We start from the raw sequence: 15645 nt of genomic DNA on the forward strand, positions 1-15645 counted from the left end.
TCATGGTCCTGACAAAGTGTTGTTATTTTTCGGGTCAATCAGAAATACAATTTGGCTGCCATGGCCGCTATTTTGCTACTAAGTTCTAATAGGCCGATCTCACTTAAAATTGGTCTAGGAATGATCAGCTCATGGTCCTGACAAAGTTAAGTTAACATTATACTATTTTTTACTCAAATTGGTACATATTTCAACAACAAAAATAAATACTATAGATTCAGGTGACCGTTAAGGCCCATGGGCCTCTTGTATTTCTTATACAGTGATTATGTAATTCAATGTCAGATTTGTATATGATATTGTGATTATATATAATTGGACGTCATATTTGTATTCAGTGCTTATGTTATTGCACTCAGGATGTATATGCTGTGCCATGATTATGCGTTATATATTAGACTGATTATGTCATTCAATACAAGGTAAATTTACATATAATTTTACAATTATTTTGTGATTTGACCACAGATGTTGATGTATGTATTATGCAGTAATTACAGTTTAAAATTTTGCAGTGATTTTTTAACACCAGATATATTTTATACAATGTTTATGGAATATAATCACCTTCCCCGATTTTAGTTTGTGTTTCGTCTTCTTTGTTTGCAAAACAAAACAACGACGCATTTCCTTAAATATAAGGAGACAATATTTATCAAAGTTATTATTGAAAAGATGAGTTGTTAAATTAAACTTAAGTGTCTTCTAAAACATTGACTCTAGCACCTTACTTTTTCGTGGCAGCATCTTGCGGTTTTTTAAATGGAATTCAAAGATGCATTCCTGGTGTTATTCTAATTATGTGTAACTGTGTTTGTACATCACAGTTGAATCGGTATTCAAGATCTTCCTCCGAATATTATGATTTCTTTGAAAAAAAGATGACAGCTAATGGACAAAAGTACACCACAGATTGTCGAGAGATGCAGACAAGTAAAGACCACGGGCAGGTTTTGCGATTGTCGTTATTATTTTATTAGGAAATATGTTTTTTAGCTCATCTGGCACGAAGTGCCAAGTGAGCTTATGCCGTGGTGCGGCGTCCGTCGTCCGTCGTCCGTCCGTCCGTCGTCCGGTGTCAATATTTTACTTTAAACGGCTTCTTCTTAATAACCGAAAGGCCTAGGGTGTCGATATTTAATCAGAAGCAAACTGGGATGAAGGACTACAAAATTTGTTAAAATTAATGACCTTCACCCATTTTCAAGGTCACAGGGGTCAAATATGTTAAAAACTTTAAACATCTTCTTCTCGATAACCAAACTGCCCAGGGATATGATATTTGGCCAGTAGCATGCTTGGGTAAAGGGCTACCAAGTTTGTTCAAATGAATGACCTTCAATTATGTTCAAGGTCACAAGGGTTAATTGTCTTAAAAAAAACTTTAAATAACTTCTTCTGAATAACCAAAATGCCCAGGGTGATGATATTTGGCCAGTAGCATGCTGAAATAAAGGGCTACAAAGTTTGTTCAAATGAATGACCTTCACCCATATTCAAGGTCACAGGGGTCAAATATGTTATACTTAAACAACTTCTTCTGAATAACCAAAATGCACAGGGTTATGATATTTCGCAAGTAGCATGCTGAGATGAAGGGCTACAAAGTTTATTCAAAGGTATGACCTTCACCCATATTCAAGGTCACAGGGGTCAAATAAGTTAAAAACTTTAAACAACTTCTTCTCAATAACCAAAATGCCCAGGGTAATGATATTTGGCCAGTAGCATGCTGAGATAGAGGGCTACAAAGTTTGTTCAAAGGAATGACCTTCACCCATATTCAAGGTCACAGGGGTCAAATAAGTTAAAAACTTTAAACAACTTCTTCTCAATAACCAAAATGCCCAGGGTAATGATATTTGGCCAGTAGCATGCTGAGATAGAGGGCTACAAAGTTTGTTCAAAGGAATGACCTTCACCCATATTCAAGGTCACAGGGGTCAAATATGTTAAAAACTTTAAACAACTTCTTCTGAATAATCAAAATGCCAAGGGTAATGATATTTCGCCAGTAGCATGAAGAGATGAAGGGCTACCAAGTTTGTACAAATGAATGACCTTCTCCCATATTCAAGGTCACAGTGGTCAAATATGTTAAAAACTTTAAACAACTTCTTCTCAATAACCAAAATGCCCAGGGTAATGATATTTGGCCAGTAGCATGCTGAGATAGAGGGCTACAGAGTTTGTTCAAATAAATGACCCTCACCCATATTCAAGGTCACATGCGTAAAATATGTTAAAAACTTTAAACAACTTCTTCTGAATAACCAAAATGCCCAGGGTAATGAATTTTGGCAAGTAGTATACTGGGATGAAGGGCTACAAAGTTTGTTCAAATGCATGGCCTTCACCCATATTCAAGGTAACAGGGGTCAAATAAGTTAAAAACTTTAAACAACTTCTTCTCAATAACCAAAATGCCCAGGGTGATGATATTTTGGCCAGTAGCATGCCTAGATGAAGGGCTACCAAGTTTGTACAAATGAATGACCTTCTCCCATATTCAAGGTCACAGTGGTCAAATATGTTAAAAACTTTAAACAACTTCTTCTCAATAACCAAAATGCCCTGGGTAATGATATTTGGCCAGTAGCATGCTGAGATAAAGGGCTACAAAGTTTGTTCAAATAAATGACCTTCACCCATATTCAAGGTCACATGCGTAAAATATGTTAAAAACTTTAAACAACTTCTTCTGAATAACCAAAATGCCCAGGGTGATGAATTTTGGCCAGTAGCATGCTGGGGTAAAGGGCTATCAAGTTTGTGCAAATGAATGACCTTCACTTATATTCAATGTCACAGGGGTAAAATATGTGAAAAACATTAAACAACTTCTTCTCAATAACCAAAATGCACAGGGTTATGATATTTGGCCAGTAGCATACTGGGATGAAGGGCTACAAAGTTTGTTCAAATGCATGACCTTCACCCATATTCAAGGTAACAGGGGTCAAATAAGTTAAAAACTTTAAACAACTTCTTCTCAATAACCAAAATGCCCAGGGTGATGATATTTGGCCAGTAGCATGCTGAGATGAAGGGCTACCAAGTTTGTACAAATGAATGACCTTCACTTATATTCAAGGTCACAGTGGTCAAATATGTTAAAAACTCTAAACAACTTCTTCTGAATAACCAAACTGCACAGGGTGATGATATTTAGTCAGTGGCATACTAGGACTACCAAGTTTGTTTAAATGTATGACCTTGAATCATATTCAAGGTCACAAGGAGCAAATATGTTCAAAATATTTAAACAACTTGTTCTGAATAACCAAAAGGCTCAGGATGTTGATATCTAGTCAGTAGCATGCTGGGATCAAGGACTACTATGTTTGTTAAAGTGAATGACTTTGACTTATATTCAAGGTCACAGGGGTCAAATTTGTTTAAAATATTTAAACAACCTCTTCTGAATAACCATGGGTCCCAGGATGTTGATACTTTGCAAGTTGCATCCTGAGATGAAAGGCTATAAAATTTGTTCAACGTAATGACTTTGTTCGACTGTAGCTTTATTTTAGATCTCTTTTAAGGTTACAAGTGTGAGATTTATACCAGGTGAGCGATGCAGGCCCATTGGGCCTCTTGTTTTCTCTTGTGATATGAAGGTCGATGTTCCTGATAAAGCAATGAAAGCAATTATCAGGAGATCTAGACAAAAAAATAACAACATGGAACTATGTTAAAAATGTGTAAATCTTCGTTTACAAGGGCATTGTATATGAGAACATTTTGGCCACAGTATAACTTCCCCTTTTCCCCTCAAAAGTAAAGGTTGATATATCATAGCAGCGAATGTAAGCCTACCGCATATCCTAAACAGTACTTACTTATGAATTGTAAGCGGGAGGACGGAGCGTGTATGGATTTTACTAATAACTGACTTGGTGAATGTGTTCCGGTACGCAATAAATGGCGTCCTACATTGATCATGTTTACCTGACTTTGTTAATCATCCCTAGAAATGCATTTTAGATTTTGGGGAATTTCAAGTCGATGCAAACAGACAAACAAACATAATATTAACTTATTTATGAAAGCAAATATCCAGTAAAAGAAAAGGCATTCAGTCTTACGTATTGCATTTTATAGTTATATATAATTAAATAAACTTTAAAACATATCATCACTCGTGATGGGACCTCTTATCTGTTATCAGCTTAATTTTGACATGCGCACTGCATGTGTATGTCGGATGGTAATACTATTAGGTTTTATTTCGTCTTTCCCCATTGCTACGTCAAATACCACATTGCAAGTGTTTTCTTGAAATCAGATTTATATGTACATGTACAAGAACGGAATACAGGATTATAAGGGTATACTTAGAGGCGATGACTGTGTTTCTAAACGTTTACAGGAGACAACTATTAGGCCGAGTTAACGTGTAGTTCGACATTGCTGTTTAAATATTTGCAGATACTCAATTCATTGTAGGTTGCTATCCCTGTTTGTGTTTACGTATAACAAAAAGGAAAATAAAGTTGGAAATTCATGTTATGAAATGCCAGAGTTAAATCAAAGCATGCATACCGTTAATTGCGGGCAGCACTCATCTATTTAAACATTTTGTTTTACTTTGATAGTGATATTTTCAAAGACTTTCCATCGAAACTTACATGAATGCTCCATGACGACTTTTTGGGGGTTTATAAGATATAACAATGAAAACAAGACTGGTTCTGCCAACGGGCTAGTGGTAGAGAGCCAAGAAAGATGTTTTATGTATTTCAAGAACACATTTGAAGAATCGCTACCGATTAACTGGGTTCCATCTTTCAGGAGCGTATTTAAGTGTAAGAAATCCATTTTTCTTAAAGCAAATACCACCCGATTAACACATGCCTGTCTTTGGCAGGGAGTTAGAATGACAAATCGCTCTATCAGCTGCAATTTGTCTTTCAAATGTATTGTTTTTTATTGGTAATTTTTTATGGGATTTTTTTTCTCCATCTAAAATAAAACCTTTTCAACATGAAACTAGATCAGATTAGTGTTTTTGGAGTCATAGCTTTCGATTTGTTAAGTATGTCATGGTAGAATTCAAACCTCTTCTGAGAGCAGGAGTAGCAGTGTGCGAGAGTTTTCACGGATTTGTATAACAGCATTTGTGTTTGAAGGAATACACTACAGCAGCTAACGTAACTATTGAAAGTATTATCAGCAATCATAATTAAGTTATATCTATGAAATCTCGAATGTATTACAATTTTAGACGGATGACAAAATTCGAAGTTGTTTATGTTATATTACAAATAAGAAAAATGCATAACTAAAACAGATTATATTCGCCCTCAAGCCAATTCGAGCCTTTCTTTATTGAGAAAGTGATCTGGAGCGGTAAATAATGGCCGATGGGGAAATAGTTTGCCCATCCGTCTATGGTTTATGTAGAGAGAAACAATTTACATGTCTCGGTTTGTATGTGCTAAATTCCTCTCGAGCGAGGAACAGGTTGAGCTGTGTATTTAAGAGAGATGGCACTCACGTTAAGCACGTGTTCAAGTGGGTCCAATTCACCAGGAAACGTGCGGCTGCTACCGCTAGTAATTTACAAATCAGCTTTACTTTGCTTCAACTTGACTACTATTGTTCGCTTCCCACAGTAATTAACAACTCGGCGAGTTTTTTCTGTTATTTTGATGATCTGCTTATTTGTATTAACGTTATGTGATTTACCGTTACACGTACAGTTAGCAATGTTGTGACTCTGACAGGTCCGAAAACAGAAATAGTTGATGTCCCTTTACTTAATTAGTTACACTATTGGTTTGCCATGTTTACAACGAGGTATATAATGGGTATGTCAATCAATCAGACATTTCTGCTCTGTGTGAACATTGCACTGTAGTGATATCTGTACAAACTGTACACTGTTGTGATATCTGTACAAACTGTACACTGTTGTGATATCTGTACAAACTGTACACTGTTGTGGTGCATGCATGTTGTATAACAGCGTACATGTTTAACAGTTACTAAATCAATGTGAATGGGAACTAGAATTCTGATAATGTAGATACCTATATTGACTATCAATCATTATTGAAATTAACGATAACTGACATTGTACATTGCTTTTACTTTGGTACAACTACCCGTAATTCAATTTTAACATTTATTAAACTAGAGCAAAATACATGTATGAACAAAGGACAAATTTAAACGGAAACATATGGAAACGTACAAAGGTAAAAAGGACCGGGTGTTCCGGAAGGGTTAGCGTCTTCCGTTTCCTCGATAACTCCCGCCTCGTTTATCTAGGTCGAATCCAAGTAATGTTACTTTTTTAGAGTGAAAGACTTTGTGCTGACTATAATCCAACCGTTATTTTCGAGTCTACAGCATTTGGTACTACACGGTCACGGAAACTGCAGTTGTCGAAACAAGGATGCAATTATGTAAAAAAAACAATATTAACGATCGGATCGCCATCACCATTGCTTGACAGACTATTTTTAGTTAGGAAAATCGAGGTGAGTGGCTGATTTACAAAAGTCTTTAATGTCACGTAAAGACGGGATAAATGAAATTCTTGTTAGTTTGATAAACATTATAGAACTTTGCAAGCTCTTTGCTACCTGAATTGATGGATTCAGCCTCGTGTCCATGATAGCTTATCCGTAAACACAGGCCCATATTATCGGGAATGTCTCGATAGTCTCGCCGTGTAGGCCAATACACTATTTAGCCGGGGTTGTCTACCACGGGGGTTTCAATCTACGCTGCGAAAAGGTTACGATCGGCATGATGATCTGAATGCCAAACAAGATAGATATACTTCTTCACTGTGTTTCCATTCGCTGGTGACCTACATTCTTTCTTTGATTTAACGAGAGACTGTGTAACATAAGCTGCAAGAAACGCGTATGCCCTGCTAGAGCAGCCGATATCGCCGCCGACCTTCAGTAGTGTGTCTACGTTATAGATACATATACATAATGATTAAAAAGGGTTTTTGTTATAATAGAGTACCATGTTAATTGACCATTGAACAGTATTGTTTCGAAAAATCTCCAACTGCTGCAATGACGTTTATAATTGCCTTTTTAATGTATGCAGAGCAAGTACAGTTACCATGATAGGGATACATCTGAAACAGAAATCAAGATCATAACACTATATACTACTGACTGGCAGGGCGGTGATAAATTAACTCAGTCAAAATTTGATTTTTGATATTTAAGATAGGACGAAAGAATCTCCGTCAACGCCGTCACATTGAAGTAACAAGATGGCAACGTTACCAGCAATACTACAAAACATGTTACAAGAGATTGTATGTTTTGTCAGTCATCTCAATTTTTAGAACATGTTTGCTGACTCTGGTTGTTAGCAACTTTTATTTAGTTGAACCATCATCGAAATGATTGCCTTCACCCTCTGGAATCTGATTAAAGTTTGCACTCTGGGTTAAACAGAAAGTTTCTCACTTCTGACCGAAACAATAATTGTATACATGTACCGTTATGTTATGTTCTCTTATCATGTGTTCTGGTTAAGGGTCATACAGATGCTATTACGTGATACCGCTTATAATGTAGTATCGGACATCTTCCATGGGATCAGTTACATGTATCAGTTTTGAAATGCATTATCAAAGTGTAACTGTATACACAATCAGTGTAAAAAGCATGTCGCAACCTTTTAAGACCGACTTGTCCCTTTGTCTGGCTATGACTGCGTGTTTGTGTATAAGGTAAAACTCGGATATTATCGAACATCTTTTCAATATATAAAGAATGGCCAACTGAGCAAGCAAATGGTATGACGTTTTATTGAGTGAAATCGCTGTATCTTCCTCTCCGTATGCTTTAAATTCCAAAAAATGCAAATATCAACCATTGACTTTCTACATATTATCGCCCCATGCTTCTGTGGGTCCAACGTATTGCATCAACATGTACCCAGTAAATGATTTAACGGAAGTAGGTGTTTATTTGTGTAATCGTGTGTTTGTTTTATCAGTGTTTGAGATAACACTAATTTACCAGACTACGGATGTCCTAAACACCGGTTGCTACCTATGATTGCTACACTGCAATATGTTTTTAAGATATTCATACACCATGTACTTTATTACCGCCGCGGAAGCATATCGTTTTCACTAATTTACGTACGTAGGATTCCATATCTACCGCAGAATAGAAAAACGTATCACAGGAATTCAATTTTGTCGAGTACATGTCGATCACCGACATTTTACATGTCGTAAGATTGACAAGAGTTCTATAGCTGGTACAGATCCCACATAGTTCATGCAGTGTACATAATTACCGACATATTCAATTAAAGAACTATCGCCGACCGATGATTTAATTCACATATTCACTTTTATGTATTTGAAGATAACATTTCCCCGCAAAGCCGGTACTATGTGTGTTAATCGAATGATCGTCGTGCATCAAAGTCGTCCGTTACACCCCCATCTGGTGGCGATAATGATATTCCTCCCATTTGTAATGCTCATTCGAATGGTTCGTCTGAAGTTTAAGTCTGTTTGGTACGATTGACTCTTTCTCATTGATAATGTTCAGCCGATCCGTTCGTCTGAAGTCCGGAACGGAAGAATGCAATAACATTAAAAGAAACGCCTGTAGTTGTATCGTCAAAGATTCTTTTTACAACGAAATATTTTTGTTTAAATATTAAATATTTGGTATTCCGTATGCAGTCTCAGAACAGTCTTTGTATGGGTAATGGTTATGTCACTATACTTAAATACCGTGTATTATTTTATGTTAAAAATGGCAAGATATAGAGGAAAGGATTCTAAAGAGGGTTTTCTAGTTCGCGTTTGTTGACAACGACGAACGAAGAAACAGTTGTTGTTGTTGTTATCATCTTTGTTATGTTAATGACACTTTTGAGTAGCATAGCTTGTTCAGGGTCTTATGCTGTTTTAATTATTTTGTTTTCAAAACGTTAGCAGTCTATTGTTGAATTAATAATTCTTTTAATTGGGGTTCTACAAACTCCACGGATGTCCAAGTATGCTTTGAATCAACATATATTTCGTGTATCAATATACATTATATAAAACAATATCAGAGGGCTGAGATGTCGATGGATTTTATTTTGACACAGTCCTCTTCCGAATAGTTAACAATCGAATGTCTCATATATTCACCTTCCAAAGTTCAATTAATTACGTTTAAAATTTGCCAACTAAGTGTCGTGAAATGCACAGTGGATCGGGATGCTTTGATGTCGGAAAACGTGTGAACAGGAAGCGCCCCCTGCCTGTTGATTGATTTGACATAGATTTGAATGATTTGACAAGGCTTCGACTAATTTGACATTGCTTTGACTGACTTGACATTGCTTTGACTGACTAAGGGGGAAATCGCTTTGATGCTGCAGTATCGAGCTGTAACAATCTCCCCTATCTATCATTAAACAGGGACATCTACACAATTAGGGCTTACTCGGCGTACATACGACACATGGCTCCTGAGTCTTTTGAAGTTTTCTGTATCGTGTAGTAAGTGACCGCCATTACTCACATCCAGGTAGAACGTCAGTGTCTATTAATCTGACAAAACGGTCTACAAGGTCGGATACTTTGATTTTCATGTTTCCTGAAGAGAAACCAGAACATGATGGGAACTTCTCTCATCCATTACCTCGATGGCATGATGGGGCGACCTGTACACTATTACCGGGCAACATCTTTCGCTGTCTGTCGTCGTCTATTGGGCGCGTGCTAGTCCCGTGCTGGTCTCACGCGCAGCCGGGGCCCGTTGGTGGATCATTACAGAGCGGCCAACCGTCGGTTGTAGACACGTGCTGGTTTGAATTTAGATGAATTACCACGCAGATTAGATCCCATCTAGACCCACATGATCAGTGAGCTTTTCTTAGCGTTTTCTACCAGATTTTCTATGAAAAAGGATTTTTATAGAGGTTAATATGGGTTAGTCCGAAGATTTGGCGAACAGTACATTTCTCAGTCTTGAAACAGAAACAATAATTCTGGCTGCGTATGATGTCAAGGTCGACTAGGACTTGTGGCCTACCTTGTCATTTGATCGTCTGATGACTTTCATGTAGACAGTCCATAGGTTTTTATAAAATTTAACGTAATTGGCTTGAATCAAAAGATATTTGCTGAATTGCCATCGCTCAAAGGAAAATTGACCCTTTTGCTATTGGTTAGTGTTTTAATAACATTTAAGATGCCTATCATATTCTCTCTGTAGTGCTATTTGTTAGAAAGAGCTGATGTGTGTCATTACTTAAATATCTAACCTTCCGGTGACTTACAAAGTGGGTTTTTTTCGAAGTTATAAATTGACTCTCGCGTAGCGGTATCAATCATGTAGATTTTGGAGATCCTTGATTCTCCGTCATTGTCAAATAAAACTTCAGTTTAAATATTTCAATATGTCCACACTGTAAATCAGCATTTATCAAGCTTACGTCTATAAAATTTGTTGTATCAATATTTTTGCCCCAAAATTGCCAAACGCCGATACAAATATCGTATTGTCGTTAGACATAAGAGTTATATTATAGAACATCACACTGCCAATGAGAAAAGAAAGTTAAACTTGTGGACAAGATTTAGTCAATGTGTTTGTATATTCTTACGAAGTTGAGTATACACAATACTTATGGTATATTCAAAAGAGAAAAATACTTGTTGCTTGGTTTTTTTATTTTACTTTTAGATATATTGATGATTTGACCTCGAAAATCAAAACATTTTAGAACTAAGTATAATAATTTCACCACATTTATTCTTCAGAACTTTAGGATGCAACAGTATCATCTCTTTCAGCTACATATGTTGGCATTGACTTAAAGTATACAAATCCTGGTCCAGTGTATCTATCAATGAAATTCTAACAAAACAATCGACCTCTGTATCACAATCGTTAGCTTTCCTAGCTTCAGCAGCAGAAGCAATACTTTGATTATGGAACCTTTATATCACAGATGTTTTGCTATATCATACCCTGTTCGAAACGTAACCATGGATTTCTGTCAGAGAAACTTCAGTCTACTTTGAGGAAATGCCACGGTCATCAGGATAACCTGTGTCTAACTGTGAACTATTTCATTCCTTAACATGACTTCAGATTAGTTCACTACGTTTATGATCATTGGTGACCGACATTCCTTCCGTGATATGACGACATGCATCACGTCGCAGAGCCACAGGTGTTGTTTGTGATGCTTACCATTCCGGAACATCTGGGTACATCTCTTTTGTTAGATTTCATGATGCCTTTCGTTTGTCTTGATACCTCTTCAGTTCCTGGTGTTGTCTTTCGTATCGACATTCTGTACAAATAATGCCAATATGTATTGATGTTATGGCATATTTGTTTCATAATTTCCTAGGATATGAGATGCCGTACCCGCAGATCATCCCAATAAAAACCTGTGCTGTGTCCAGACTCTGTACAGTGTACATACGTTACACGTGGTTTTTTTTTTCGTGTTTAGGTCTTAACAAAGCTATGTTTATTATATCTGTTCATGTTGACTACTACGCACACATAGAAAGAGGAAGAACAGTTGTATAACCCCTTAAGATGTGAAGTACGTATTAAACGTTTGTCTACGGTGTAGTTGTTTGCTTGTTGGCTTCATGTTTCGATTTTTTCATCGCGTGTGACGCTGTGGTATAATGTGGTATGTGGGTTGACGCTGTGGTATGTTTTGTTTTACGGGTTGAGTCTGTGGTATGTTTTGGTACCATAAGTTGACGCTGTGGTACGTTTTGTTTTACGGGTTGAGTCTGTGGTATGTTTTGGTACCATAAGTTGACGCTGTGTTACAAAATGTTTTGTTTTCTACAAAGTGTGTTAGTTAACGCACTAATTTAAATTTATGTGATTTTAAGTGGGTATTGTCTAGCAGGAGTCCCGGATGTAATGCCGATTTATGTCTGTTTAAACCGGAAGGTACGTATGTAAATGTGTACATTTAATGCGTAGTAAACCGCAAACCATAATTAATTAACCAACTTGCTCGATACGTGGTACAGACATACCTGTCTGTTAAACCTGTTAGGATACAGCGGAATCGTAATATCTGCCAAGATATCAATATATTGAAAACATAACGCAAGTCAACACTGCCAAGTTGTAAACCTAGTCAAATCACGTCAGTAACAGGATAAGTTTGTGTAATCCATCAAATATCATAAGTTTTAGATGTTTGTCGACAACAGGTATATTTCTCGAACACTGGTATTAAATTACGGTGCATGTAGTACATGTGTAGAGGTAGCATACTACAACAGGTTTCACAGTCAACAGTTGGTTTAATGCACAGTTAAAAAGGTATTATAAATTATCATTAAACGTTATATCTGTTTGGAAGGTCTTTATATTTCAAATACTGAACACGTATTTCTTTCACTGTATCATGTATAAGTACAGTTATACATACGCGCATGAGCAGCTCTTTACCTAGCAATTCTGTTTCGGAAAAGATGTACTGCTAAGCGGTATGAGAGATTGAGCAACATGCGTTAAATGAGAGAATCGATTACATATATACATCTAAAACAGCCTGTTGATTGTTAAAACTTGCAAAAAGCCATGTGTTTGTTTCTTTGATGCACTCTTTTCGTATTTTCTTGATAGTTTCTTTACCAGTAATAAATTTAAACTATAAAACATTTCAAATGAGATAGTGACTTTCGATTATATTGTTTCTGCCAGTTGCTATATTATGATGGAACTTAATGTCATGTCAATAACCAGTCAAATGACGTTATAGTAAATACTTCGTCGCTCAAATGAGTCTAAACTGCTGAAACGTATATCATAGTTTTTACCAAAGACTTTTAAGATGATGTACAAATTCCTGTGAAAAACAGTTTTTTTGCATATTTCCTGAAAAATGAAAAAAAAAACAGAAAAAAAGCCAGTTAGCTAGTGTCATTTTTGTAAATTTTTGTCATAAAAGGATCATTTTAAATGATGAGATTTTCTGATTTTATTGATATAGAGCAATAAAACTACAAGGGAGTACTGATGTGTGAACTTAACTGTTATTCTAACACAAAATCAATGGAAGTAAGCAAGACGATGCACAAACAGAGAGCATACGTAAGTGTCAGAAAACAGATATTCGAACAATAAAACTAGGGCAAACATAGATTATATAGAGATCCTTAAAAAAAGAGAATAAGACCAGATGATCCAGAAGGTTAAGCGTCCGTTCTTTCATCTACGATACCCGCCATTAAAAATCAAATTGAGGACAAGGGTAGTGGTAAAGAAACAACAAGGCACACTAATAGGCGTAATACAAAAACCTCGACCTTCACTTACACAAGGAAATATAATGTTTCTCAACGAGATCACAATGGGGACCAGAAAACTTGCCCTTAGTCTTCACTAAGATTGCTCTCTCGATACTGTGTGTTTCACTAAGATTGCTCTCTCGATACTGTGTGTTCCACTAAGATTGCTCTCTCGATACTGTGTGTTTCACTAAGACTGCTCTCTCGATACTGTGTGTTTCACTAAGACTGCTCTCTCGATACTGTGTGTTTCACTAAGACTGCTCTCTCGATACTGTGTGTTTCACTAAGACTGCTCTCTCGATACTGTGTGTTTCACTAAGACTGCTCTCTCGATACTGTGTGTTTCACTAAGACTGCTCTCTCGATACTGTGTGTTTCACTAAGACTGCTCTCTCGATACTGTGTGTTTCACTAAGACTGCTCTCTCGATACTGTGTGTTTCACTAAGACTGCTCTCTCGATACTGTGTGTTTCACTAAGACTGCTCTCTCGATACTGTGTGTTTCACTAAGACTGCTCTCTCGATACTGTGTGTTTCACTAAGACTGCTCTCTCGATACTGTGTGTTTCACTAAGACTGCTCTCTCGATACTGTGTGTTTCACTAAGACTGCTCTCTCGATACTGTGTGTTTCACTAAGACTGCTCTCTCGATACTGTGTGTTTCACTAAGACTGCTCTCTCGATACTGTGTGTTTCACTAAGACTGCTCTCTCGATACTGTGTGTTTCACTAAGACTGCTCTCTCGATACTGTGTGTTTCACTAAGACTGCTCTCTCGATACTGTGTGTTTCACTAAGACTGCTCTCTCGATACTGTGTGTTTCACTAAGACTGCTCTCTCGATACTGTGTGTTTCACTAAGATTGCTCTCTCGATACTGTGTGTTTCACTAAGACTGCTATCTCGATACTGTGTGTTTCACTAAGACTGCCTTCTCGATACTGTGTGTTTCACTAAGATTGCTCTCTCGATACTGTGTGTTTTACTAAGACTGTTTTCTCGATACTGTGTGTTTCAGCTGTGGTCAATATCCAGCAACTGCCATTCAAAAGGATAGTAAGGCAGTGGCACTGCAAGCGTTCTTATTTAATACTTTATGGCATGTTCTAGAGACAAAATGTTACTATTTGAATGAAACATGACTAACAACATTGGAATCATATAGTTATTTACTTTATTTCAATTACTGATTCGATGAAATAAGCAATGCCGTTTTATTTACAAATATCATAACACACACTGCATTCACCTCCACAAACACGCGATCTCAACAGACAGTAATAAATTAATTACAGTGACTAACGTTTAAACATCATATCCGAACACAATCACATTGCCATTTCATTCCAAAACCGGATCAACGCTGGTGTCTTGATGTCGAAGTAACCGACTCTTTGGTTCTTTTTTTATAACACGTTAGTTATTGTATTGCTTAAAGTATGAATCATACTTGTTTTTCATTTGGTTATCAGACACTTATACGATTGCAGCTATAGAAAAGAACATTATGGTGTACACTTAATTCTGTTTTTGAAGTCATCTTCATGCGATATATAATTCTAAACCAGTTATAACTGTATGCCGTTAACAGCTGTTTGTTCCTGGTATTAGATCTGAGTTAAAGTATTCTAAATAAATATGACAACAAATGGATTCCTGAGCCATAAATACAACACACATGAGCAAATATACAAACACAATTTCCAAGACACGCTTTCTCTCAGAGCTTGCAGCACTACAACTAGCGTAACACAAGGTGGCCTATTTGGCTTATCCAAGAAAATATTTGATATCTTAAAAGATATAATTTTATCGCTTTCCGGTATATCAGCTCAACCAGAAAGAAAATACTACAGTCAGACGTATGTCGACCAAAGTCTTCGTGTTTATGTAGAGAGTTTACGTCCGGCTTACAAGACAAAGTTAGTGTAGCCGGACGAACTTTGATTGTCGTTACGTGTAGAACAGATTAATGATTAAGATTGTATGCGGATGATCGGACATACACGTGTAGTCTCTTTAGTCCTCGTACTGCTGTTTGAGATTATTAGCTAAAGCGTAGCTGTATTGCACAGGTTTGGTGATACCCCGTTGCTACAAGACAATTCATGGTCGAGTTAACTTGTACTGGAATGCAAAGAGTCCCTTGCTCTTACAGTTATCATTCGGCTCATCATTGTATAATGTACCTCATAAAGAAACTCATACGAAACATACATGTACACGCAAACTCTTTCTAAACAGTAGATACCTGGACACATCCTAATGTACAAATGTATCATTCGTAAATAGTGGATACAGAAAAGGACAGTTGTTTCATAGAATACTTCAGTTTGTATTGATTGTAAAAAGATTAATTCA

Source organism: Mizuhopecten yessoensis, unplaced genomic scaffold (genome assembly GCF_002113885.1).
Source record: "Mizuhopecten yessoensis strain PY_sf001 unplaced genomic scaffold, ASM211388v2 scaffold2671, whole genome shotgun sequence".
Classification (NCBI taxonomy): Eukaryota; Metazoa; Mollusca; class Bivalvia; order Pectinida; family Pectinidae; genus Mizuhopecten; species Mizuhopecten yessoensis.